The sequence below is a fragment of the Vicugna pacos genome, chromosome 11 (assembly GCF_048564905.1).
Source record: "Vicugna pacos chromosome 11, VicPac4, whole genome shotgun sequence".
In the NCBI taxonomy this organism is placed as follows: domain Eukaryota; kingdom Metazoa; phylum Chordata; class Mammalia; order Artiodactyla; family Camelidae; genus Vicugna; species Vicugna pacos.
The window spans coordinates 21,908,153-21,933,618 of record NC_132997.1 but is presented as its reverse complement, the minus strand read 5'-3'; the positions used below and the strand labels follow the sequence as shown (position 1 = coordinate 21,933,618).

Here is a 25,466-nt window from a genome sequence, read left to right as displayed (position 1 = left end):
AATGAGCAACCAGAGCCCAAAAGCAACATCACAGCTCTGGACACATCGAGGGGAGACGAGCCCCGCGGCCCCGACTTTGTGGCTCCTCTCAGGCGGCCGCCTGGTCCAGAGCCCGCGAGCCTCAGGGCAAGTGGCCAAGTCCGGGGCCCTCAGCCCCAGGCCAGGGCCCGCCCCGCCCCCACCGCCACCGCAGGCGCCCGAGGGGTGGCCCCGCTGCCCTGTGGGCCCGGGGCGCGCGCAGGAGGGACGCCCTCCATGCAACGCCCGCCTTCGTGGCCCGAGCCCAACGGCCTTACGCTGCCAACAGCGGAGCGGCTGCGACTGGTAGCGGCCGCCCCGGAGCCGAGGACCCGGGTAGGATCGCGGCCTGGCAGCTGGAGAGCCGGGCCCCTTGCTGGCCCGCCGGCGGGCGGGGAGGAGCGACAGGCAGGGCTGCACTTACCAGCCTCTGTGCTTCTCCCAGGCCGCCAGGAGGGTCACATAGTCAGTGACCCACTCAGTCTTCAACTTCCTTGTCACGACCCAGGGCCTCCCAGGAACCCACCCAGTTCAGGGCTGAATCCCCTTCCTCGCAGCCCTCACACCTGCCTCTGCTCAGGCCTGCGCACTGGCTCCTGGGGGGGTGGGATGGGGGGCTGGGGGCGGCTCCCAGCCTCAGGACTGACGCAGGGATAGCCATGTTTATTTTTCATTTACTGAAAGTATTTCACTTGGGATCAAATGTAAAAGAAATACGTGGTAAGATTTCTTGTCCAAAACATAATTTAATGACTACAGAGTCTGCCTTTGTAAGATTTCCTTAGTGACCATTATTTGGATCCCATCAACTGACCTGAGTCAAACAGCAGGTACCAAAATTGTTCAGTAGTGTATTTTCCTTGTGTCATCAGTCAGTAGTGCATTTGACCATGTGGAGTTTTATTGGATGTGAACTATTTTTACTAATAATCACTCTGATGTCGTATGTACTTCTAGGCTGAAAGTGTGGGTGTCCAATAGGCCTAATTTTTGATGACACTTTTTTTTTTTTTTGGCAGATCTCAATTTTTGATCCAGCGATTTGGACATACTGCTTCCCCAAGTTCCCATCCTCCACCTCTGTCCACCTCATCAGGGAACAGAAAAGGATCTTCTCTGAGCTGCTTCCAAGGAACAGGCAGATGAAAGCCCCACTGTGGTTCCAGCTGCCTGCCTGGGAAATGAAAGAATCTTTGCCTCTAGAAAATCCTGGTTAGAAACTGCATCTCTAATTCCCCTGGGAATGAAGAGACACCGAGCAGAGGGCCTCTATGGTGGGTAAACGAAACCCAACTCACCTGAAAATCACTCCATCTCCTCCCCTTCTTCTTGGTGTTTAGTGTAGGCAAACAGCCCAGGGCATCACCACATGGCTTTCATTTTTTTGTTTTTACTTAAGAAGAGAAAAATGGTCTAAATGAGGACAGAAATTCTCCATATCAATGGTTGACTTCCTAAGGTCTCTTGTAGCTGAAAGTGGCCAGATCAACTTCAGGCAGATTAGAAGTGAGCAATAGGATTGTGTGGACTGTGTGGGTTTGAGGGAGGCTGTTTAGATGGAGTAGATGCAGCTGAGTTGGCCCTTTGACCCTTCCTCTTTCCTCCTTCCTGCCTCAGAGGTGAACGCATGGTGGTGGATCAAGTCCCGTGCTCCAGCATCCATTTTGGACCAAGAGACAGCCTTGAGGATGAACACCAGCTAAAAATACTGAAAGGGGCAGAAAGATGGATAATGGCTGACTACCATTGTGTGCTGTTGACAGTATGAACTCTCTACACTCGTAATTATTTTCCATGAGAGAGGAAAAACCTTACCACTCTACGCCTGTGGTATTCTGGGTTTCTGCTCTATTAGGGAAATATCGGCATCCAATGAGAGTGGTCCCCTCCTGCCAAGTCAGACAACCTGAGCTGCCCTGACTCTGTGGACACCCCATCCCCTATCATTCTCTCTACTTATGAGCTACACATCTCAACCTTCTACAGGATCTAAGGTAGAAAAGGGATGTTTGAGGATCTGTACTGAATGTGTTTTCTGGGGGCAAATTTGGTTTTACATAGAGACTCTGCAATGATGATTCTTAGTAACATCCTACAAACCAACACTCAGCCTGTGCTCCTAAGCATCAGTGCAGAGCCTCAGCCCAAGCAGGCCTTCCCCTGGGCCCTTGGATCTCTGCTTCATCTGCTCCCAATTTAAACAGGGGCTTCTGTTTTTCCCCTCCTGGGAAAGCTTGGAATTTCCTTTTTGTGAGGACATATGTTCTCTGCACCGGGGGCTCCAACTCTGGGTAGAGAGAAGGGAGGTCACTGACCATCATCTCACTCACTAACTCAAAACATGGGACCCCCTTGACCTTACATTGATGGACATATTGGCCCTCCTTCCTCCCCATTTGTGGTTTAGGGCAAAAGGCAGAGTCCCTTCCCCTGCAGAAGCTGAACGACAGGATGTTAGCCACAGGATGTCTGGACCAGGGATGAGGCAGGGAGTCACTGCTGGGGGAGCCTGAGGGGTGGAAGGGCCTGTGCTCATCTCTGAAGCTCTTGACCTGAAGCTCTGACCTTCCTGCAGTTTCCTTGAGCACCTGATATGTTTTGTCACAAATCTTTCTGCTCATATGATCTCAAGTGGGAGCCGCTGCTGCAGCTAGGGAATTCTGCTGGAGGGAACACATCCAAGGCCTTGCCTTTAATTTCGTGACATGGCATATTTTTAATATTTAAAATTTATATTTAAAGCAAAATAAACCCCATGATAATCAGTCTCCTCATACATTACTCAGACAGACACAAGAGACTACTATAACATGATATCACCAATAAGAATACCCAGGGGTTGTAAATTCACAGACACATCAGGCACAGCGGGTGCCCCAGCACTGAAGGGGAGGGGAGGCAGCAGAGCCTGACTGGTACATACTGTACTTTCCTTTGTTGAGAATGTTCTGGAATAGACGTTAAAAGGGGTTATTGTAACATTGTCAATGTACTTAATGCCAAGTACATTTAGAATTTAATCAAAAAATTTAACTTTAAAGTCACTATGTCATAGAATAAATAATTTAGTGTATGTAATATAACAAATTTATTTTTTTTTTAAAGAAGGAATTACAGAGAAGGGGAAGGACATCTCCAGTGCAGCTGCTGGCACCCGGGGCAGCTCAGCCCGCGGCCCTGAAGGCACTGTGCGTGCTGGTGTTCCTTGCTGATCCGGTAGCAGCTCTAGGTGTATCCGGGGAGGACCTGGCTCTAGCACCTGAGTAACTAGAAGAACTAGGTTTGTTCTGGTCTCTGATCTAGAACTGGATAACCCTGTGGGGTCACAGCTGGGCCAAAGCACTGTGGTGCCCCAGGGCCAGTGGGGGAGCTCTGGCTGAGGTTGGCTGAGGCTCTGGATGTGAGGCCGGGCAGGCAGCTGGCTGAGGTGGTAGAGGAAGTGCTAGAGCAGCTGTTCCTGATGTTTCAGGATCTGAGATGGAGGACAGCTGATGCCTGAACCTCCTGTGGAATTGGCGCCTGTGCGGGTGCTTTTCCTGGCTTTGAACTTAAATGAGAGCTGGGGCGGGAGCAGGCTCTGGCTCTGGTTTTGGAGTTGGTATATCCCTTCGTCTGGCCCTTGAACTTGAGCAAGGGCTGTGGCTTGAGCTTGCTCTGGCTCTGGAGCTGTCCTGGGCAGGAGAGGTGCAGCAGGCTTTAGGTCTCCAGGTGCTTCCAGAGCTTGCTCTGAGCTGCCGCTGTAGCTCCAAGAAGGGAAACTCTCATCAATATGACTGCTTTTCCACATGTCTCCCCAAAATAGGAAAGCCCTCACTGCCAGTCAGTGAAGCCTCAGTCCAAGATCCCATGCCCAAGAAGCATTCTCAGATGCAGTCCAGGGCAAATGATATGAGGCTCCCCATTGCTCCTGGTCCAGTTCCAGCCTCAGGAGGCTCTCCTCTGTGTGGTCCAGTGCTTTCCCCTCCTGACTCAGCCCATCACCGACCCTGCATCCTCCCCATCATCACCCTCTGCCTCTGGGAGCCCCAGCTCTGCCAGAAGATGGGCCTGGTGCTCCAGGTCTGAGCCAGGCATGCTCAGCTCTGCATAAGCCAGTACCATCTTCAGGCAGGGAAATTCTGGGGGCTGGTGGAAATCCTCTGGGTACTGGCCCAGCCAGGTGCCCACGATGGAGGACATGGCCCTGGGGGTAGTAGTGGAGAAGCAGAGTGACAGACCTGGCCTTGCCTTCCATGCTGTGCTTTCATGGCAGCCCTGTGGGGACATGGGCCACTCTGCCCTTGGCTTCTGCCCATCCAGAGGCCAGTTTTGCTCCATGTCCCATCTCACCTGGCAGTCTGTGCAGAGGAGGGCCTGGACTCAGAGGAGGGGCTGCTACAAGCCTTCTGAAGGGAAATCCCTTTATCTGTGGTTTGACCAGTTCTCCCCTTTTCAGGGATGTCTGACACACTGCTCTGTCCCCCCAGCCCCTCCCCACTGGGTGGCACCTCTGTGAGGACAGGCAGGCTGTCTGCTCTCGGCACTGCCCTTTTGGGGAAACAGGAGCTGCTCTATGAGTGTCTGACCCAGGAGGGAACAGACAGGCTGTGTCTGCCCCCCAGGCTGCCCATGGGCCTCCTCACACCTCAGACTTTAGCTCCTGTCCCTGCCTTTTGCCTAATCCTCCAGGGACCCTGCCTGGGTCTCCTCCTGTCCCTGCCACTCACCTCCCACAGGGTGGACTCAGCTGTCCCCTGAGGCTCACTGGGTCCCCTGAGCACCAGCTGAGTCCCCACCATTAAGGCTTCACCAGAGTGTGGGCAGGATGCTCTCCACCCATTATGTTCTGGGTCCCAGGAAGTGGGTGGGGATAGGGCTGGGATGAAGAGGGGATGGCTGTGGGTTCACTTAGGGGCTGACTCTGACCTCTGACCTCCCAGATGCTTCTCACAGTACCACAGCCACAACAACAGCTCTCTGGGTCTCCAGAGACCTTTCCCATTTGCCAGAAGAAACCCTAAGACTTCTACTCTCAAGCCAAAATCATAGGATGTGTGGGATTCAGGGTTTGCCCCCCCAACTTATCAACACAGTCCACAGCTCCATACTTATTTAGGCAAGGGAGCCCCTCTCTTCAATCAAAGAAACTCCCCATTTCAGCTCATACAGGGGTCCATCCACATCAGTGTAAGGAAGGATGTAAGGAAGGTTGTAAGCCAGGATGGTGTCACATGGACTGTCCTGAGCACACTAGCTGGATGTGACATCTAGTGTGACAGTGTGATTCCCGGGAGTATGGAAGCCCTGGAGGGCAGGGCTGTTGTCTGCTCAGTGCATTAAATGGTTGTTATTCCTATAAATGTGCCTGTCCCTGGTGGACTTCCTATATACTTGAGGAATGAATGAGCCCAAACAACCCCACCACACAGAACTGAGTGGGACTAGGACCCTACTTCTCCCACCCAGGGATCCCTGCTCTCATTGACCTAGGACAGGGGCAGCTAATGGAATCACAAATTACACTTGAAATAGGAAGACATTTTAACCCAAGGCCACATTCAGTGATGCAGGAGGCAGAGGCCGCCTCAAGGGCAGGAGGAGATGACCAGTTGGCACAACCACAGCCCCTCCTGCTGACCTTTCCAGGGGCCAGGGCCCCAGAAAGCACTTTCCATGAAGGGCCCTCTCTGTTCTTAGTATCATCCTAGGGCCCGATGCTCTCTCACCTGAGGGTGCAAAGCAGCAAACGAGGTTCACATTGGTGGAGTGACATTCCCACATCTCACCACTAGTATGTGGCTGCATCACTGATGTCCCATGAGGGCAGAGTGCTCACCTTTGGAATAGAAGGTTAAGCACCTTGTAGGCAGTGGCCAAAGTTCTGTAGGTGCCCAGGAGTGTATGTAGGTAGGAGGGGTTGCTTCCCAGGACAGCAGGCACCAGATTTGCCACAAGCATCTCCAGTCTGTCTCTCTGGATGCTCCACACCATGCAGTCCTCATTCCTGCTCCCTGTTGACACATCTTCCCCCTGGGGTGGAACAGAGGAGAGACATGAATCAGATGCAACACCGTAGACCACCACGGGATTTAGGGCTGAAGCTCAGATTCAATCTACAAGCCTCAGGGACTTGTGACAAGAGATGGGACAACAGAGCTCTCGGCAGAATAAAGTTTCTCAGTATCAGCAGGAAAAGTGTCAGTGGGTGATGACTAAGTGCACCAGTTTCTCCGATCATTGTGTCAGCCCAGTATTGACAGCACTTCCCTCTATTAACTACATCATCCCCTTGACTGCTATCAAAGCATCTCATTTTAGAGATGAGAACCCAGAGGCTGATCCTGGACTGTGTGGGATCAGGATTGTCGGGCCAACATGGACACATGGGATGGAAGGAAAACATGAAAATCTGTACAAAAATACAGAAACACCCTTGACGTAACATGAACTGAAATTCTATCAAAGGCTCTTCCAGAGATTCTGTCTCATATGTGGACATTGACTTTGCATCTGGCCAGGGCAGAGCCTGGACTGTGAGGGTGGGTGGGAGAGATGGGGAATCAAATTCCTTTGCCAGCAGGTCTCAAGAGGGAGACCAGGAGAGGTGGAGGGCAGTTCTTGGACCCAGGGCTTCCAGGGTGTAGAGTCTCCTTACTTGCACTCACCCTGAGCCCGTCCTGGGTTCTGTTGGTGTCTTGGGACTGCTGCTACTCTTACAAGGAGATGGAGCAGGGGACTCCATGAACAAGGTCCTGTGTGATCTCCTGTGTGGAGTCCTGCAAACACAGTCCCCAGGAACCAGGCAGAAACCTCAGAGCCCTTTCTGAATGTCTCGGCTGATTCTCAGATCCACAGGACATCTCCACCCCAGACTCACACATACCACTCTGCACAGATCTACATTAGTGACAAAAAAGCTGACAACCTGAAGTCCTTGGATTCCCACTGGCCCATGTAAGATGTCCCTCAGGCGTCCTCTTTCTCCCTGGCCAGCCGTGTCCTTGGGTGTGGCCATGACAGGACCACCAGGTTACCAAGCGCTTGACAACCTGTTCCAGCCCAGAGGGGACACCTCCCCTCAAGTCCCCCTTCCCCTACACAGAGATGAATTGAAGTGGGCCTGCCCAGGGAGGGCTCCCAGAGGAGGCTGGGCCCAGATTGGCCTGCTCCAGGCCACATTTTTTTACCTTAGGTGACCTCCTGTTTAAAGCACAGAGGTGCCCTGGTTGCTGGCTGAACCAAAACCTACAACCTCTGAGACACCTCTCATGCCAGGTTTTCCTGAAGGTGAAGCCCAGGAGTTCAGGACACAGAAGGAGAACATGTTTCTCTGTGAACTGTCTCCAGCCAAGTGAGCTGGCACAAGGGCCGTCACTGGAATGTGGGTGCCTGGTTACTGGGTTCCAATTCTGTTGGGGTCTGTTATCAAGGAAGTGATGTCACTTCCTGGGGTCCACTTCCTGGAACCCCCTCCTCAGACAACACCTCCACACACAGCCCTGTGGGCTGCTGCCTGCTCACCCCCTTGTCCATGCAGACCCACCTCTTCCAGTTACAGCAGCCGTGCCCTCTCCATGGGTCCCGGGGAGGCTCTGTGTGCAGCTGCGAGGGGACGCCTTGGCTTCCAGACTCAGTTCCTCCTCCTTACCTGTTCTCCATCCTGGATAATTCCTGGTGTCTGTCCATGCCTGTCTGTCTCCCCACCTGCATAGTGGGGGTGATTCTACACGGTACTTCTAGGGACGTCCTCAAGCACTTGTCAGATAAGACCTGAAAAGTGTAGGAGTGGTCTCACATTTAGATGATGACTCCAATACCGTTTCTCCCTCTTATTTCCTCCTCTGTGTCTGTTTTTCTCTTGATCCCACCCCATGGCCCATATTTAATGTCAATCTTCATGTCTGTGTGTCTGTGTGTTGTGTTTTCAGGCTTATAAGCCAGTGCTCACTCTCTGTGTGGCCAGCAGAAAACTGCCCGCACATGGGAGGGTTGGGCAAGAGCATCCTGAGGCCTGAGGGTTTCTAATTTCCAAAGGAAAGCTGATGAAAGGGGTTGAGGTCTTGGCTAGGAGGTCAGAGCACCATGACTCAGGCTATACAGGAAGCAGGGGCTGGAGATGGGGTCAAAGACTCGTAGACAGTCTGGCTCAACTGTCTACACTCAGTACCACAGTGCTGGAGGCAGGAGAATGTCCCCTTCATGGGGCACCCAGAATGGCAGGCTGGGCTTCTCTGGCTGGATGCACAGTGGCTCAGGGACAGACAGACAGGCGATGGCTGCCATCACCAGACAGGCTTGTGAGTCTCATTTGCTGCTCCCTTTATGTTCGTGTCCTTAAGTCACTCTCCCCAAGCGTCAGGCTGGCTGTCAGCTTTTATCCAAACCCAGTATTAAAGGAGTCCAGGTCAACAGGCAGAGTCTTTCTTTGTCACCAGTAGTACTGCATCTTGCTTGAAATCCCCACGATGCAGTTTCTCCCAGTGACTTCATTATAAAATGGAATCACTTTTACCTTTGTTTAGATTCCTCATCTTAATTATATCATATAATATTTCTCTTTGTCTGACTTACTTCATGTAGTATAATAATCTCTAGACTTCCCAGACATACAGCTCAATATTCACGTCAGCTCTGTTTACGAAGCGCAGTCAGGGTCTATCTGCAGTGAGTGGGTAACGAAGACGTGGTATATGCACACCTCGGAATACTAGGTAGTCACTACAGGGGATGAAAGAATGTTGTTTCCAGCTAAATGGAATGGACATAGCGATTAGCATACTAAGTGAAGTAAGTCAGAGAGAGGAACATAAATTTATAACTTATACGTGGAATCTTAAAAAAAAAAAGATACAAGTAACTTTATTGACAAAACAGAATCAGACTCACAGACATAGATAACAATCTGTGGTTACCGGGGGGAAAGTGGTGGTGGGGAGGGAGAAATCAGGAGTGTGGGATTTCAGATACATAGCAGTATAGACAAAATTGATAAAAAAAAAAAAAAGGACCTGCTGCAGAGCACAGGAAACTATATCCAGTAACTTGTAACAACCTATAATGGAAAAGAATGTGAGAAAGAACATATGTACACTTATAACTGAATCATTATGTCGTACACCAAGAACTTACACAACACTGTAAATCAAATATGCGTCAATGTAAAAATAAAGTGTATCAGAACTGATCTAATCTCATAAGTGTCCAAGGTTATGTGCCTTTTGGTACTCTCTTCCCACCCATCCCCCATCCATGCAGTGGCTCCATCTCCCAACCTGCTCAAACCAGAACCTGGGGCTCTGCTCCCTCTTTCCTCCACACCCCCACATGCAGCCAGCTCCTCCGCTGTCCCTGGGTCCCAAATCCAAGTGCATTCATCACCTCTCTGTATCTCCCTCCCCTCCCTGTCCAGGCCACCACTGACACTATCCTGGATTCATGCACTTTGCTTCCCTTTCTCACTCCCTCTGACCCAAGGGAGGGATGGTTAAAAGACATCTGTTCCTGTCACTCTGCTAACACACAGGGAACCTCTCAGAGTCACTTTGGGGAAAAGCCCCAGTCCTCAGCCAGACCTGAAGGCCCTCCTCCTGCCAGCAGCCCACCTGGCCTTGCTGCCCTCAGTCCAGCCACTCTGGCCTCTGTCTGTTCTTCCAAGAACCACCCCCTGCCCTACCTTCAAAAGCCCTAAGCTGGGAGCCCATTGAGCTCTTTACCTGGGTGACTCCTCCTTCAGGTTTACCTGAAATGCTGGAGGTTGCCCTGCCCCAGGCCCTCAGTTCCTCCCCCAGGGATCTTTCCATAGTCCTGGGAGATGTCAGTCTGGTTTTATGGGCCCCAGGACTTGCCTGGGAAGTGGCAGGAAGCTGGGCCTCTAGAAAACCTCAGGTCCCCAGTCCCATGACTCATCCTGCAACTGCCTAGCAGGTAGCCCAGTGGGCTCTACAGCCCTGGGCGACCCCAGGATAAAAGGCCCAGCACTGCTCAAGAGCCCTGGCTCCTGCTGGTTTTCTACATGTAATTTAGAGAAGGAGAAAGCAAGCCACAAGTGTAGTGACACGAACAGTATGGTACTGGCATAAAAACAGGCACTTAGACCAATGGAATAGACTACAGAGCCCAGAAGTAAATCCACACATGTGTGGTCAAGAAATTTACAGCAAAGTAGCCTCAAATGCAGAGTCGGGGAAAGGACAGTCTCTGCAATAAACAGCGTGGGGACCACTGGGTGGTCACAGGCAGGAGACGCCCACTGGGCTGCTCTCTCACATCATCCACAGAACGGGAGTTAGAATGGGTTAAAGCCTTGAATAGAAGACCTGAAACCATGTAACAGCAAGAAAGACTAGGTAGTGAGCTCCTTAACATCAGATTTGGTTTTTAATTGTTGGCTCTGACTACAAAAAGTACAAGAAATAAAAGTAAAAATTAACAACTGAGGCTATATCTAATTGAAAGGCTTCTGCACAGCCAAGGAAACCATGCACACCCTGAAAAGCTGAGGTATGAAATGGGAGAAAATATCTGCGGTTCAGATCTGATTAGGGGTAATATCCAAAATATATAAAAACTGACACAACTCAATAGCACACAAAGTCTCATTTAAAAATGGGTAGAAATACTAAGTAGCCATTTTTCCAAAGATGACATACAGATAGTCCACAAACACATGAAAGATGCTCAACATCATTAATCATCTGAGATAAGCACATCAAAACCTCAATGGGATATCATCTCACACTTGCCAGAATGGCCATCATGAAAAAGTTCACAAGTAACAGATGTTCATGCGGAAGTGGGGGAAAGGGAAACCTTGTACACCATTGGTGGGAATGTAAATTTTTGCAGCCATTTTGGGAAAAACATGGAGCTTCCTCAAAACCTAAATATAAAACTCATATGATTCAGAAAATCCACACTTGGATATATGTTTGAAGAAAAGAAAAACTCCAATTCAAAAAGATACTTGCACCTCAATATATATAACAATTATTTACAATAGCCAAAAAATGGAAGCAGTGTAAGTGTCCAACAATAGATGAATGAATGAATGAATGAATGAATAATATATAATTTATTTTATTTGCACTTATACACATAGGATGGACTACTACTCAGTCATAAAAAAGACTGACATTTTTCCCATTTGAAATGACATGGAATTATCTGGAGGATATTGTGCTTAGAGGAATAGGTCAGACAGAGAAGACAAATACTGGATGTTATCACTTATATGTGGAATCTGAAATACAAAACAAGTGAATGTATATAATAAAACCCAAACAGTCTCACAGGTATAGAGAACAAACTAGTTGTTACTGGTGGTGAGAGGGAAGGAAGAAGGGACAAGAAGGGATAAAGGATTAAGAGACACAAAGTACTACATATAAAACAAATAAGCTCTGTGTCTATAGGAATGTTTACTTGTGTGTTTTAAACTTAAACAAGCCCCAGTTTCATCCTGCGGGAGCTGGTGGATGCTGGGGTGGGGAGAAGCTACCTTTGTAAAAGAGATGCCAAGCTTTTCAACAACTCAAAGGCATCAGCTCCTCAGGCCACCCGAGGTGGATGTGTAACCAGCTTCTCCATTTCTTTTAAGAAAGTAGTCTGTTCAAAGTTAATGTCCTTTTGAGATTCAATTTTGGATCCATGAATTTTTTTATGGGGGGGGAGATAATTAGGTTTATTCATTTAATTTTATTTTTAGAGGAGGTACTGGGGATTGGACCCAGGACCTCGTGCATCCTAAACATGTGTTCTATCACTTGAGCTATCCCCTCCCCTCGAGACTCAATTTTGTAACTTTTGTTTCCAGAAAGCTATTCATGTAGCCTAACATGGCAAGTATAAAGGCATGTAGTTTTTCATTATCTTTTTATGATACTTTTTTTAAAGAATTTCTTTGAATTATTCATAATTAACTAACTTATTTCTTATTAGCTTGACAGGGTTCACCTATTTCCAAAGAGAAAACAACACTTTCCTTTTGCAAAAATCAACATTTATTTGTATCCATCAACCAGAGTGGTTGGTTTCTAATTGGTTATTTTAGATTTTTGATACTAATTTCTCCTCCTTTTTCACTGAAAAATACTGTAAGATATCTCTCATATACGGAATCTAAAAAAAAAAGAGTACAAATGAACTTATATATAAAACAGAAACAGACACACAGACCTAGAATACAGACTTGTGGTTGCCGGGGGGATTGGGGTGGGAAGGGATAAACTGGGAGGTGGAGATTTGCAGATATTGACAGGTATATATAAAATAGATTTAAAAAGTTTATACTGTATAGCACAGGGAAAGATAGACAATATCTTGTAGTAGCTCACAGTTAAAAAGAATATGAAAATGAATATATGTATATTCATATATAACAAGAATTGTGCTGTACACCAGAAACTGACACAACGTTGTAAACTGACTATAACTCAATAAACAAAAATAAAGGCAAAAAATAAAAATAAAAATGGGAAAAAGTATTTTTTTAGGAACAGCTCTTACCAATTGGAGTCCCATGAATTATATCACGAGAGCCATTTCTCAGATAATTGATAAATGATTATAAAATTGACAAATTCTCATAAGGGAAAGAAAGGTGGAAGGATGAGCGAGATGGCCCAAGGGCATGGTTTGGGGACGGCCAGCCCAAAGGTGCAGTGCTGCTCGGAACTGAGCGATTTTGAATTTTAAATTTCAGATTCTTGGCTGTAAATGCCTCACTTTAGAGCCCCTCAGATTCAAACCTGACCTAAGACACAGGCTCTTTTTCTATGATTACTGAAACCTTCAATGTTGGTGCTCAAATACCATTTGCTGAACAAATCCTCACAGATACTTCAACATCACACGTTTTCATGAAGCTGAACCTGAATAAAGAGATCTCCATGTCAGGATAGGGCCCCTGCTCTGTTTTCAAAGGGGACAAATGCTGAATTTCTCTCTTTGTCAAAGTAGTTGTGTATTTTTTGAATGCTAGCTTGTTTCCCCATGTTTTTGTTAAAGCTGAATTGATTGCAAAGGTAAAATAAGAACTTCTTCCCCCAGGGCTATATTCATTCTTCCAAACTGAGCTGGAAAACACTGTTGTTAGTTTTAGTAGTATTTTAAAGAAATTCTTCCCCATATATTGCTTCTAGAGGACATTATTTAGCCTGGGTAACCAGTAGGAAAGATTTGGAAAGAATCAGGTATAATGAGAAAGTCTGAAAGCATTTCTCTTGAGCAAACTAGCCTATTTCCAATAATGCCATTATTGTTATTAACATTATTTTTGATTTATAGAATAAATTTGTACAGTAGCAATCTCCTCTCCCTGGGGCCTTAGAAATAATATCCACCATCTGTGGAGAATTTATTACATTCTGGTCACTCAGCACATACTAATTTGATCCTCACAATAATCCTATGAGGAAGGCCATAGGATCAGAGAAATTCAATACTTTCATCACACCTTCCTATCAGGGTCTGGAGCAGGGTTTGAACTCAGGGCAGAAGGAGGCTAAAGCTGATTTTCCCACCTTGCTGTGCTGCTTCCCTAGGACACCAGGAAGCTGCTTTGTAACCATCATGAAGCTGAACTCAGTTAAAAACAAACACATGGGCCAAAGACCTACCTCCCACAGGGAAGATGGCTTGGTGCCATTCAGAAAACGTCAGCTTAACACCCTGAGATTAGTTAGCCTTGCATCTCTCATCCACAAAGGTCTGTTTAATGCAAGTCACGTGTGGGCATTTTCACTCCAAGTACAACATCAGTTCAAACCGGGTGGTATGTCACAGAGGCACACGCCAAAACCCAGGAAGGAACCTGAGCTGTTACTGTTCCCAAGCAGAAGCTTCCTTGGAAGTTTACCTAAACAGAAGGCCTATCTGAAACCCTGGAGGTTTGCCCAGCCTTGGTTTCCTGTCTAACTGAAAGCAGAGAGACCCAGACACGGAGCCAAGGGGGTTGTGCTTGTGGGATCAGCAACCTCAGTTTGAGGATTTGGACCAGCAAGGCCGCATGCAGCCTGCAGCCAGGGCCCTGCCAGCACCACCAGTCCGGGGGCCCAGCAGCACAGTGAGAGACCTGAGGAAGAAGGTGAGCGTTACCAGCGTAACGGTGCAATGGGGCAAACAGACTTCCCACCTGGCGGAGAAGGGGAGACAGATCCCCCGGGGATATTTTTATAGATTATCAGGGAGGGATCTTTTTCTGTCTGCAATACTGCCGGTAGCTAATGTGTCCTGAGCACTTGCCCTGCTCCTGATACTATACTTAGCACCTTCCGCATAGTATGCCAGTGGTGAGTAATTATAATGTGTGTCTGAAAAGGCAAGTGTGCGGCTTTAAGGCTTCCTACAGAGGCTGCTGTTTTGGCATAGTCTTTGCTAGAAAGAGCTGCCTCCGTTTCTAGAGCTGCACCACATCCCCTGCCTGCACCGTTTCCTACACCCCAGCGCAAGGTCGCCTTGAGTCAAGGTGCTGTGTTGTTGCCGTGCCGCGGCCAGGACTGTAACAACCCCATCACCTGCTTTGGGAAGCAGGGCCTCAGATGCACCCACAGCCCTCCAGCAATTATTTCCCGCCATCTCCCCATCTCCGCTTCTCCCCATGATGCTTCCTGCTCTGGTTAAACTTAACCCCAGGCAAACCGTATCTCTTCCCTCCTGAAAACCCTCCCTTTGCTTAGGGAAGATGGGGCAACATGTGTGGGGGAAAGGGGAAACTTTCTTCAAGGGTTGTTTCCTTAGGAAGGAGAGAGATTTCTAGGTATTCCACAGCAAACCAGCTGTCTCACTGGCCGGAATATTTTGGTCAAGTACCCATTTCTAAATCTAACTTTTGCAGAAATGAGGCTGCTGTGATTATCTTACACTCACCGGGACCGTCCCCTAGAGCTGGGGGTGGGGTTGGCTTCCCCAGAATTACGTAAGCAGAGGTAGACACCCGAATAGACGGAGGTTAGGAAGGGAGAGCCGGGGGAGTGGACACTGGGTACAGCAGCCCTCAGTGTCCTCTGCAGGCTGGGAAAGTCCTTCCTACCTCTGACCCAAAGTCTTACTTTCCCACAAATATCACCGCTCCAGGGCTGGGTCCTGCTATTAAGGAAAGGAAATTCTTTCCTCTTTATGTCCCCATGCCACTCTGTGCCAGCCCCTATTATAGCACCTACGCCTTCTTTTTTTGAACAGACATCTTCTCTTCATGCATATCCCTTCCAGGTGGGTTAGGAGCTCTCTGATGAAAAAGGCCATGTATTACTCAATGTTGTAATTTCAGCACCCAGCTGAAACATAGGTGCTCCGTAAATGTTGGATTGAAATGATTTCTGAATTTCTTTTATGAAGGTCTATTTCATCATTACCTAGAATGGACGGTGGGGTGCATGTTTGGTTTAAAATGTGGGAGAGACCACAGGATGATTCTGTTGTTGGTTGGTTGGTTGGTTGGTTGGTTGGTTGGTTGGTTGGAATCCATTTTTATCCTGCCTAATTTAAAACAAAAGGGTGTAAGGGATCAGGGGCGCTGGGTGTGATGTACTATGCTGAGCATCACTGTTCCTGTAATCCCCACTGCACACAGGACTGAGGGATGCAGCGATTCAGACCTCATCCACCTGTACTCCAGCTCAAAGACTGACATATTTCCCGACTTGCCCAAGGCTCTGGCAAGGAAAACTCAGGTCCCCAAACCCAGGTCATTCTAGTGCAGCAGTAACCAGCTGGGTTTTCAGCAACTTGGATGGAGCCATCTGTTTTCCCAGCCCACATAAAAATATGCACAACAAAGGTGCAAGTCAGCAAATCTACAGCTCCCAGGGGACCCAGCTGGGCTGTGCCCTCCCTTTGGGGACCACTGAAAGGTAAATTTGGCCCTGGAAGACAGAGGGCCAGCAGCAAGGCTAAGGGGCTAAACAAACCCAGACTCTCTTATCCCTTTACTGCCTTTGCCTAGAACAGAGTCCACCTGGCTCCCTGGCCTCGTGGCCATTGTGCCTGTGCCAGGGGCACCACGGGGCATGCTGAGTGCCCAGAAAATTACCAGCAGCCTCATGTAGTTTGCACCGGGCCACCAGGATGCCACATAGGAACTCCCCTCTATGACACTCCTGGGTCCTCAGACTTCCTGGTCAACACCCACATTCTCACAGAATGAGCATGGTGAGCCCAGGTGGTCAGGAACAGAGTGGGGATTTGTGTCCTGGTCTTAGAGAAGAGAACCCCTTAGCTTTTCCCACATACCCACCTTCTGTAGCTGCAGCTTCTCCTTCCCTACCACACCACATCACAGAAGGGAATTTAGAGCTATCTTGGCTCCCCAGTGAAGACAGAAGACAATAGATTCTACATGAAAAATGGAACAAAATGGGGGTGCCGTTAGCCAGCCACCTAGGTGCAGGTGGCATTTGGCAACCCAGGATGGGGTGGTGATTTAGAGGGGCATTTCTCAAAGTCATTACAGTTAATTATCACAGAGTTACAGACTCATCAGCAGGCAAAGAGCCAGCTCCAGATCCCCAGGGAATTTCAGATGGCTTAATAAGCAAAGTGGCATGCATGTAAGGAAGCTGATTCTCTATAAAGAAATGATTTCATTATTTCTTTATTCCTCAGTCCTGGATCCCATGCCTATTATATACTCACCACATCTTGGAAGGCGTCTGTCCAACAGGGCTCTGGGTGGGGGAAATTACTGTGTTCCTTGTTTTTAATTTAGCAGCACACTTTCACCACGGGACCAGTGCATTTTTTCACAACTCCTGATTCATCTCAAAAAGGTGCATTTCAACCTGGTCATCTTCTAGACTCCGTGGTAGTCACAATTGAACCAAAATTCTGCAAACACTGATGCAGTCTTAACAATTATAGCATGAATGACATCACCACCATTTACGTATAGAAAGCCCTTGCATGTCTGGGAGCCAGAGCAGGAGTTTAATGGACATCATACACAGAAACAGGGGATCTGTTCATTAAAGCTGGTGCTGAACAAAAAAGAAATGTACTGGGCTTTGAACATTACTTCCTCTTCCAGTTTCTTTTTCTTTGATTGTTGTGCTAAGGTCTCTATCAGTACTCCTGAGAAGCAGGAATCATCTCAGAAAGTATCCTGCTCTTTGGCAGAAACCCCTGCTGACTCATCCTGCCCCACAAACCCTGCTAGTCCAGTGTAGAGGAAGAGGGCTGTGTGTCTGCTCAAAGCCACTCTCCCACAAATGTGGGTGCCTGGATTCCCCTTTCTTTGCTGCTTGTGAATTTCCATTTCCTCGAAGCCTTCTCTCCTCATGTAGCCCCAAGGAGCAGAGGTTAATGAAAAAATGAAGATCATGACTTTATAAAGAGAGTGGAAAATACATTCTCTAAAAAAGAAAAAACTAAGTGAACTAACACCTGTGAACGATAAAGAAAAGATTTTTCTAAGCTAAATAAGAGTGAAGATTTAATTACCATGTTGCTACTTGAAGACTTTTTTTAAATTTTTATTGATTTATAATCATTTTACAATGTTGTGTCAAATTCCAGTCTTCAGCACAATTTTTCAGTCATTCATGGACATATACACACTCATTGTCACATTTTTTTCTCTGTGATTTATCATAACATTTTGTGTATATTTCCCTGTGCTATACAGTGTAATCTTGTTTATCTATTCTACGATTTTGAAATCCCAGTCTATCCCTTCCCACCCTGCACCCCCCCTGGTAACCACAAGTCTGTATTATCTGTCCATGAGTCTATTTCTGTCCTGTATTTATGCTTTGTTTTTGTTTGTTTGTTTGTTTTTGTTTTTTAGATTCCACATATGAGCGATCTCATATGGTATTTTTCTTTCTCTATCTGGCTTACTTCACTTAGAATGACATTCTCCAGGAGCATCCATGTTGCTGCAAATGGCATTATGTTGTCGGTTTTTATGGTTGAGTAGTATTCCATTGTATAAATATACCACATCTTCTTTATCCAGTCACCTGTTGATGGACATTTAGGCTGTTTCCATGTTTTGGCTATTGTAAATATTACTGCTATGCACATTGGGATGCAGGTGTCATCCTGAAGTAAATTTCCTTCTGGGTACAAGCCCAGGAGTAGGATTCCTGGGTCATATGGTAAGTCTATTCCTAGTCCTTTGAGAAATCTCCACATTGTTTTCTATAGTGGCTGCACCAAACTGCATTCCCACCAGCAGTGTAGGAGGGTTCCCCTTTCTCCACAGAAGACATTCTTATTGTGTGCATTACTGCTGTTTCCTATTTAAATTTTTCAATGTGACTGAAGAGTCTATCACATCAAGTCTAAACTTCCAGTATTTAAAATTAAATGAAAATTTTGCAGAAAATAATTGACTTGCTCCCAGCACATCAACTTGTCAGGCAAGACCTGGGTGGAATAATACTTCACATCAGAGGACTGCAAACTTCTTCTGTAAGGAGCCAGAGAGTGAATATCATATGTTTTGTGGTCCATGTTGGTTCTGCTGAAACTGTTCAATTCTGTACTTTTTAACACAGAAGCAGCCATACCCAATACATAAATGAATGTGTGTCTTTGTTACAACAAAATTTTATTTATAAAAGCAAGCCACAGACCAGGTTTGGCTCTTAGGTAATGGTTTGCTGACCTCTGCTTCCTAGCAAAGCCCTAATAAAGTTTCTTCTTTGGCTAAATAGTGAATGGGAGCTTGTAAAACCAAAGCCATTCTGACGGGATGACACAGCCCCATATGAGGTGGTAGCCAGCACACAATAACTGGGTTTCTTTCTTCTACTTTCTAGCAATAATAATAACTGATAATTTAACAGCTATTTTCAGCTTAGAAAGTACATATTATCTACTTGAACTGCAAATTCTGTGAGCTAACATCATCACAGTGCAGATTATGTATTATCTCGGGCTTCCGGTCTCTGGGGATAGTGGGTGGGTTATCCATACCAAGTATCCTACTGAAAACAACTGAAAAAGCTGAATATAATACAAAAAGCATCTACCTAAAAGCACCTGAGAGCTAGCAAGGTAGGAAGAAGCTTCCGGACCTGAAAGGAGAGAAAATATTAAGATGCTCAGAAGCAACTTCTGCCCTGACACTATTTGCTGATCCTGGCAAAACTGAACTTTGCTTTTGGTAATTCATGGAGTGATCAGGGCTGAATCAAAGCCTAGGGCCTGTACAAGCTAGAAAATCTTTAAGAAATCACCAGTACTATATACTTGAAACTCAAAGGGAATAAGCCCGGGGGTAAAAGAGAGCCAGCAATGAAGCTGACTTCCTGCAAATAAGCGGGTAGATTTCACACCGCCACGTGGATCAAAGACCCTCTAGCCTTGAACTTGGCTGAAGGTGATAGTTCCTCCAGACATCTTTCAGAAGCAAAGATATGTCACATCTGGATGAAGGCACATATACTTTATTCAGATTACTCCTATACATGATTTCCCAAGCAGGAGGACCTAGCACGTCAGCAAGAAAATAAGCTACACAATTAACCAGAGCACCTGATGTCAACAAGAACAGATCTGCCAACACTTTAGCTGTTAGAAGTATCAGAGACAGCTTAGAGAGCAAGTGTCTACTATTCTTAAAGGAAAAGAGTGAGCAGGATTGATAGCAGGAAACCATAAAAATGACGGTGTAAATTTTTCTTTAAAGAAATAATAGAACATCTAAAAAAGGAAAATGAAACAACCAAAAATTAAAAACTTAATAGAAAATTTTAATAGCAGATTAGACACGCAATAAGAGAGAATTAGATATTGGTAGCCCCATATTTGGAGAAGAGGTGCCCAATAGCCCACAAGTATCAAGGGCCCCAAAATGATAAGTTTATTTCTTTGGATTTGAACATCCCACTAACTTTTTAATATGTGGCCAAATTTGCGATTGTATGTGTTTATATGGCTAAGGGAGAGAGGAAAACCTACCGTCTTTTCCTGCCCACCTTAAACTGATGATTTTTGATTCAGTTTTGGAGCTTCATTCTGCCTCCTGATGACAAACTCCCCATCAGGCCACCAGGACGTTGATCCTTCTGTCCTATCTAGGAGTTTCGGTCTTGTGGTCAAATTCACTTGATCTGCCAGAATGGCATTCAAGTTCTTAACTTCAGTTTCAGTTTTTTTCTAGATAATGAAATGAAAAAAGAACAGCCTGCTACTCATCAAAGACCCTTGTGTTTAATAACCAAACATAAATCGAGTTGGGAATTGAGGGGGAAAAACAATGAAAGAGTATTAATAAAAATATTTCTTCATGTAAGGATATTTTAAAGTCTACACATGAGAGTGTTGGTGGCACGGGTAGTCCCGCTGCTCAGAGAGGGCCGTGTAATCCTGTTCTCCCTCAGCCCTGGACACTGCCCTTAGCCTGATGCTCCCGAGGTCACCGGCCTCTTTTGTACCTAACTTCACTGGGACTGAACTCTGCCCAGATACCTTCAGAGGGATCACAAAGCCTTGACCAATTCAATGTGATTGAGGTTTTTTGTCTTCCAATAATAAATGATAGTCTAAATGACACCCCGCCCTAATTTTGTGTTACGGTTTTCCTCAACTGTAATTCTCTGTATATTTTAAGCCCTGCAAAACTATCGATAGCATTGTGCTTACCACCTACTCTTTTTCTTGTTCTTTATTCTTTTTTGGATTTCTGGGGTAACTTTCCTCCTGTCCAAAGGATTCCCTTTAGCATGTATCTTAGTGTGGGTCTCCTGGTGATGAATTTCTCTTTTTTTATTTGTCTAGAAAACTGTTTATTTCACCTTCACATTTGAAAAATATTGCCACTAGATAATCAATTTCAGGTTGATATTTTTGTTTTTTTCTCTTGCATTTTGGAGACATCATCACATTGTCTTCTGGTTCTTAGTTCTCTTTTGAGAAAACAGCTATCAGTCTGATTGATGCTCCTTTAAAGGTGTCAGTTTTCTCTGGATGCTCTTAAGATTTTGGCTTGCATAAATTTACAACCATGAGCCTAATTGTGGCTTCTTTTGAATGTATCCAGCTTGGAGTTTGTAGTACTTCTTTGATATCTTTCACCAGTTTGGTGGTGGGCGGAGCTCAGCTATTGTTTTTTCAAATACTGTTTCTGCACTATTATCTCCCTCCATTTGTTCTCTGATTCCAACTGTGTATATGTTGGATCTTTTCTCCATTTGCATATATCTCTTATGGGACTTCTGCATTCTTCAACTTTCTGCTCTCTGTCCTTCAATTTGAATATTTTAACTGACTTAATCAGTTAACAAATCCTCCTTCTTATGTCCAATACGTGATTAAACCTTCTATTTAGATCCTAATTTCAGTTGTTACATTCTTCAGTTGTAGAAATTCCATTTGATGCTTTTATAGACTTTACTTCTCTGGTGAAATTCCCTTCTTGACATCGATTTTTCTTGAATGTATTAATCAGGATTGTTAAAAATCCACGTCTCTTAATCTGAGCATCTAGCTTAACTGTGGATCTGTTTCTATTGTCAGTTTTTGTTTAGAATGCTGTTTCCTGGCATGTCTTGTACTATTTTACTGAATGTGTAATGTTTTTTATGAAAATTGTAGATGTTCAGAATTATGTTATCTTTCTTCCAAGGAAATTTATCCCATCGTCTGACAAACAGGCACAGTAAACAAGAGACTGGGCTGATTCCAGCAACTTGTAATCTCTGAAAGGCTTTAATACCTCTGGCAGATCAACTGAGTGCCTAGGGTACTTACTAGTGAAACTGAGGACAGTCATCGGTTAGGTCCATTAAACTATAACCTGCTTAAGAACCAGTAAACTGTAACCTGCCTTCAATAATCAAGCTCACTTTGTCTTTACAGAGACTCACATATCCTTCAAGCATCATGCAGCCTAAACAATGTTTGCCCAAGTTGTTTTTCAGAAACTTGAAGTCAGCCGTTTTCAAGTTTGAGCCCCAGCTAGTTAAGATTAATTGGGACCAGTGACCCACCAACTGGGTTATGCAGCAAGTGTCCAATCCATGATCTGTTGGCATAAGAGGGTCAAAAACTTCACCCTCAGGACATGCTAACACCACCATTTCCTGAACACACATCCCATGAAGAAGCATGTACCTTAGGTGCCCCTGCACATAACAAGGATGACATCACCTTTTTCTTGCCTCCAGTCACCTTTCCCCACCATGCCTCAGACCATCCTTCTCTTTATCCCATAAATATCCCAAGCCCTCACCTTTGGGGAGGCAGATTTGAGATTGGTTCTCCCATCTCATCTTCTCACTTGGCTGCCTCATGAATAAACCTTTTTTAAAATATATATTTTGTTGCAGTTCAGTCAGTTTATAATGTGTCAGGTTCTGATGTACAACATAATGCTTCAGTCATACATGAATATACATATATTCATGTTCATATTGTTTTTCACCATAAGTTACTGCAAGATACTGAATATAGCTCCCTGTGCTATGCAGTATAAACATGTTGTTTATCATTTATATATATATATGTATGTATATATATATATATATATATATAAAATTAGTATCTGCAAATCTCAAACTCCCAATTTATGACTTCCTCCCTTCCCACCCCCTTCCCCAAGTCATAACCATAAGTTTGTTTTCTGTCTGTGGGTCTGTTTTTGTTTTGTAAATAAATTCATTTGCCTTTTTTTTTTTTTTTAGATTCTACATATAAGTGATATCATACGTTATCTTCTCTTTCTGGCTTACTTCATTTAGAATGACATTCTCCAGGGACATCCATGTTGCTTCTCTGCAGCAAACGTCAGCATCTCAGCATTTTGCTTGCTGCCCATGAGGGAAATGAGCTTGGTTCTGAAGTCCTTCTGAGCAGACCCTAAGCTCCATTTTTTACCATGTCACCCATCTGAGACTGCCCTAAACTCCTTTTTTTTTTTCTTTCAACCTGCCTTCTGCTTGACTTTTTAGCTTGTTGCCTGTACACCTTAAGAATTTATAAAGTGCCTTCAGGTGAAACCAAGAGTATCCTCTACACTTCTCATCTCAGAGGTCTTAGCCTCAGGTCCTGTCTTCCCAGGCAGTCCTGAACTCCAATTTTTGAGTCCCTAAATGTGTGAGATACTGAAAGCTGTGATGGATTCGTGCCTCTTAGAATCCACTTTCTGCCCAATGCCCAGCCTTTCCTCCTATGCCAAAATTTGGCAGGTACCCTGAATGTGGCACGGAGAATATTCAATTTACATGAGTTTCTATTCTCCTGTGATCTTAACCATTCAAGTCCTGGGTATCTTGGCTGCTCTTTAATAGCTTAGCAAAATGTGTGTTTTGTGTTTTATGTGGATTCTCTAGGGGTTTCAGCAGGAGGCTTGATCTGCTGTGAGAGACTCCATTATTGCCAGAAGTAGGATAAGCTTCCTACAGCAGAAACACGCACTTGTCTCTCTGCTTTCATCACTTGTCAGGCACAAGGAAATTAGACTCTAGATATCTTCTTGGATACATTAGAATCTTCTTCCAATACCAGTTAGATGTCTTATAGTTTAATTACTTCAGGGCTAAGTCTACCTAGTTTGTATGTATGAATATGTCCAAACCTTCAAGTAAAAGAATGTGTCTGTCACATGCTGCCTGAAGTGTGGTCTTCTGGTCCAATGTCTGGGAAGACATACTTCCCTAATTTGAGTTTTTAGGCTTCTGGTTAATCTCTACTAATTTCTGAATGTCTCTAATTCAGTGAAATTCTTCTGTTGTTTAGAGATGGAGTTTCCTTATTTCTCTTGCAAACATTTATTCAGCCCCAATAATTTCCTGGTCTTTTGCTTTCTGAGCCTACACTTTTGTTACAAAATGCTTCAAAATAAGGAAAATAGGAGACATTCCTATGTAGATCTCTTCCTATGAACATTGCTATTCTTCTCTTTTGTGATTCTTTTAAAAAAAATCTTTTAACTGTATTTAGACTCCATCCATTGAGGCCCATTTATTACAAACCCATTAAACATTATTAAATCAATTAAAATATATCATTTAGTAGACACTGCATTGAGCCTAATTTAAAATGCATATGTTGGGATGATAATGGATCACTGTGTTGTCAGATATGGTGGTTCTTCATCTGTTGCTGATAAAGATGAAACTGTGTTTTGAAAAGTAAAAGCCATCTGCAGCTGCTTGGAAAGTCAATTGACAATTTTTTAATTAGTATTTATTTACAGTAGTTGTATAACAATATCAAACTACAAAAAGGAATGAGCAGTTAACATTTAAAAAAGCTGGTAACAATAAGTTTTATCATTTGGCATCAAGTGAAAAGCACAAATTCTTTCACAATCTAAAATGGGATTCACTGAAATCTGCTTAAATCAGAAATAAACTAGAAAAGGGAATGAGAGTTCCCAGAGAGGTGGGGTTAAGGGGTGGCCTTGGGTCTTAGAATGTCACAGATGAGAAAACCACTAGTTGAGTAGCCAGTTAAGCAAAACGGGAGGGTAAGAAGTAGGTGAAATTTCCTTTTCTAGTGGCTTTTTAACATATGCCAAATTATCACTGGAATTTTAGCAGTTAGATAATACCAAATGACTTGATGATCAAATTGAGATGTCACATTCAACTCAGGTCCTGAACTGTTACCATCAATCTCTGTGCATGAAGCAGTCAGGGAGCGAGGGGGAAAGAGAGGAGCTGATTTTATCAGGAACATTTTGACATATTAAAATTTGATGTCATAAAAAACATTTGAGTGTTTTGACCTCTTGCTTGCTTTCTTCCCTCCCCATGACTCCTAAGAAATAAGAAGCCAAAACTGAAATGTACTAAGATATTTTCATAAAAAATAGGTGGTCCTGTCACCAAATTTCCAGTTGATCTTTAATGATGGTATCAATAAACAAATGAGCCACAATTTCACCATCATACATGGTGAAGCACATTTGCACCTCTGTATTCATCCTCTATAACTGGCATATGAGATCGCTCATATGTGGAATCTAAAAAAAACCCAACAAAATAAAACATAAATGCTACATGTTCTTTGATGAAGAAAAAAAATAAATTATTCCATGCTTTTGTCTTTTAAGAATGTTAATGCACTAACACAGGAGGTCCACTGTGTCATAAACTTTCATAAGAAACTTTTCCTTTCTTAAAAATGCTGGCGAGCTGGCTTTGCCTTGCAATTACGATACCCTGTAGCAGCAAAGGCAAAACATATTGCCAGTAAACAGCTAATGATTTCCATGATTGTAAGTATGCGAACAGCTATGCATTTATGAAGCTAGAAATCCATTCCCTCATGTCTCTGCAGGCTTGGTATGATTCTCCTACCCAGCCATAATTCGCACTCCAAGCAGTAGGATGGATAACTAGTGATCTGAGAGATGGCCTGTCAGTATTGGATGAAATCTGCAATTCCACTGATCTTAATGGCTATGGACAAATTAGGAATATGGATACAGAACATTTTAACAGGAGAAAAAAATACATCAAATTTTTCATTCTCCAGTTCACTCCAGCCAAGTGACACCAATGGACCATCTCTGACCAGGG

At 44.9% G+C, this 25,466-nt stretch overlaps 1 long non-coding RNA gene across 1 annotated transcript; it reads left to right on the top strand.

Annotated features, from left to right (window-relative positions):
- The first annotated feature begins 258 nt into the window (after positions 1 to 258).
- On the top strand, positions 259 to 3,105 carry LOC140699199 (uncharacterized). Its single transcript, XR_012077209.1, has 3 exons — positions 259 to 354; positions 1,038 to 1,292; positions 1,636 to 3,105. It is a non-coding gene; the product is annotated as an uncharacterized lncRNA (long non-coding RNA).
- The last annotated feature ends 22,361 nt before the right edge of the window (positions 3,106 to 25,466 follow it).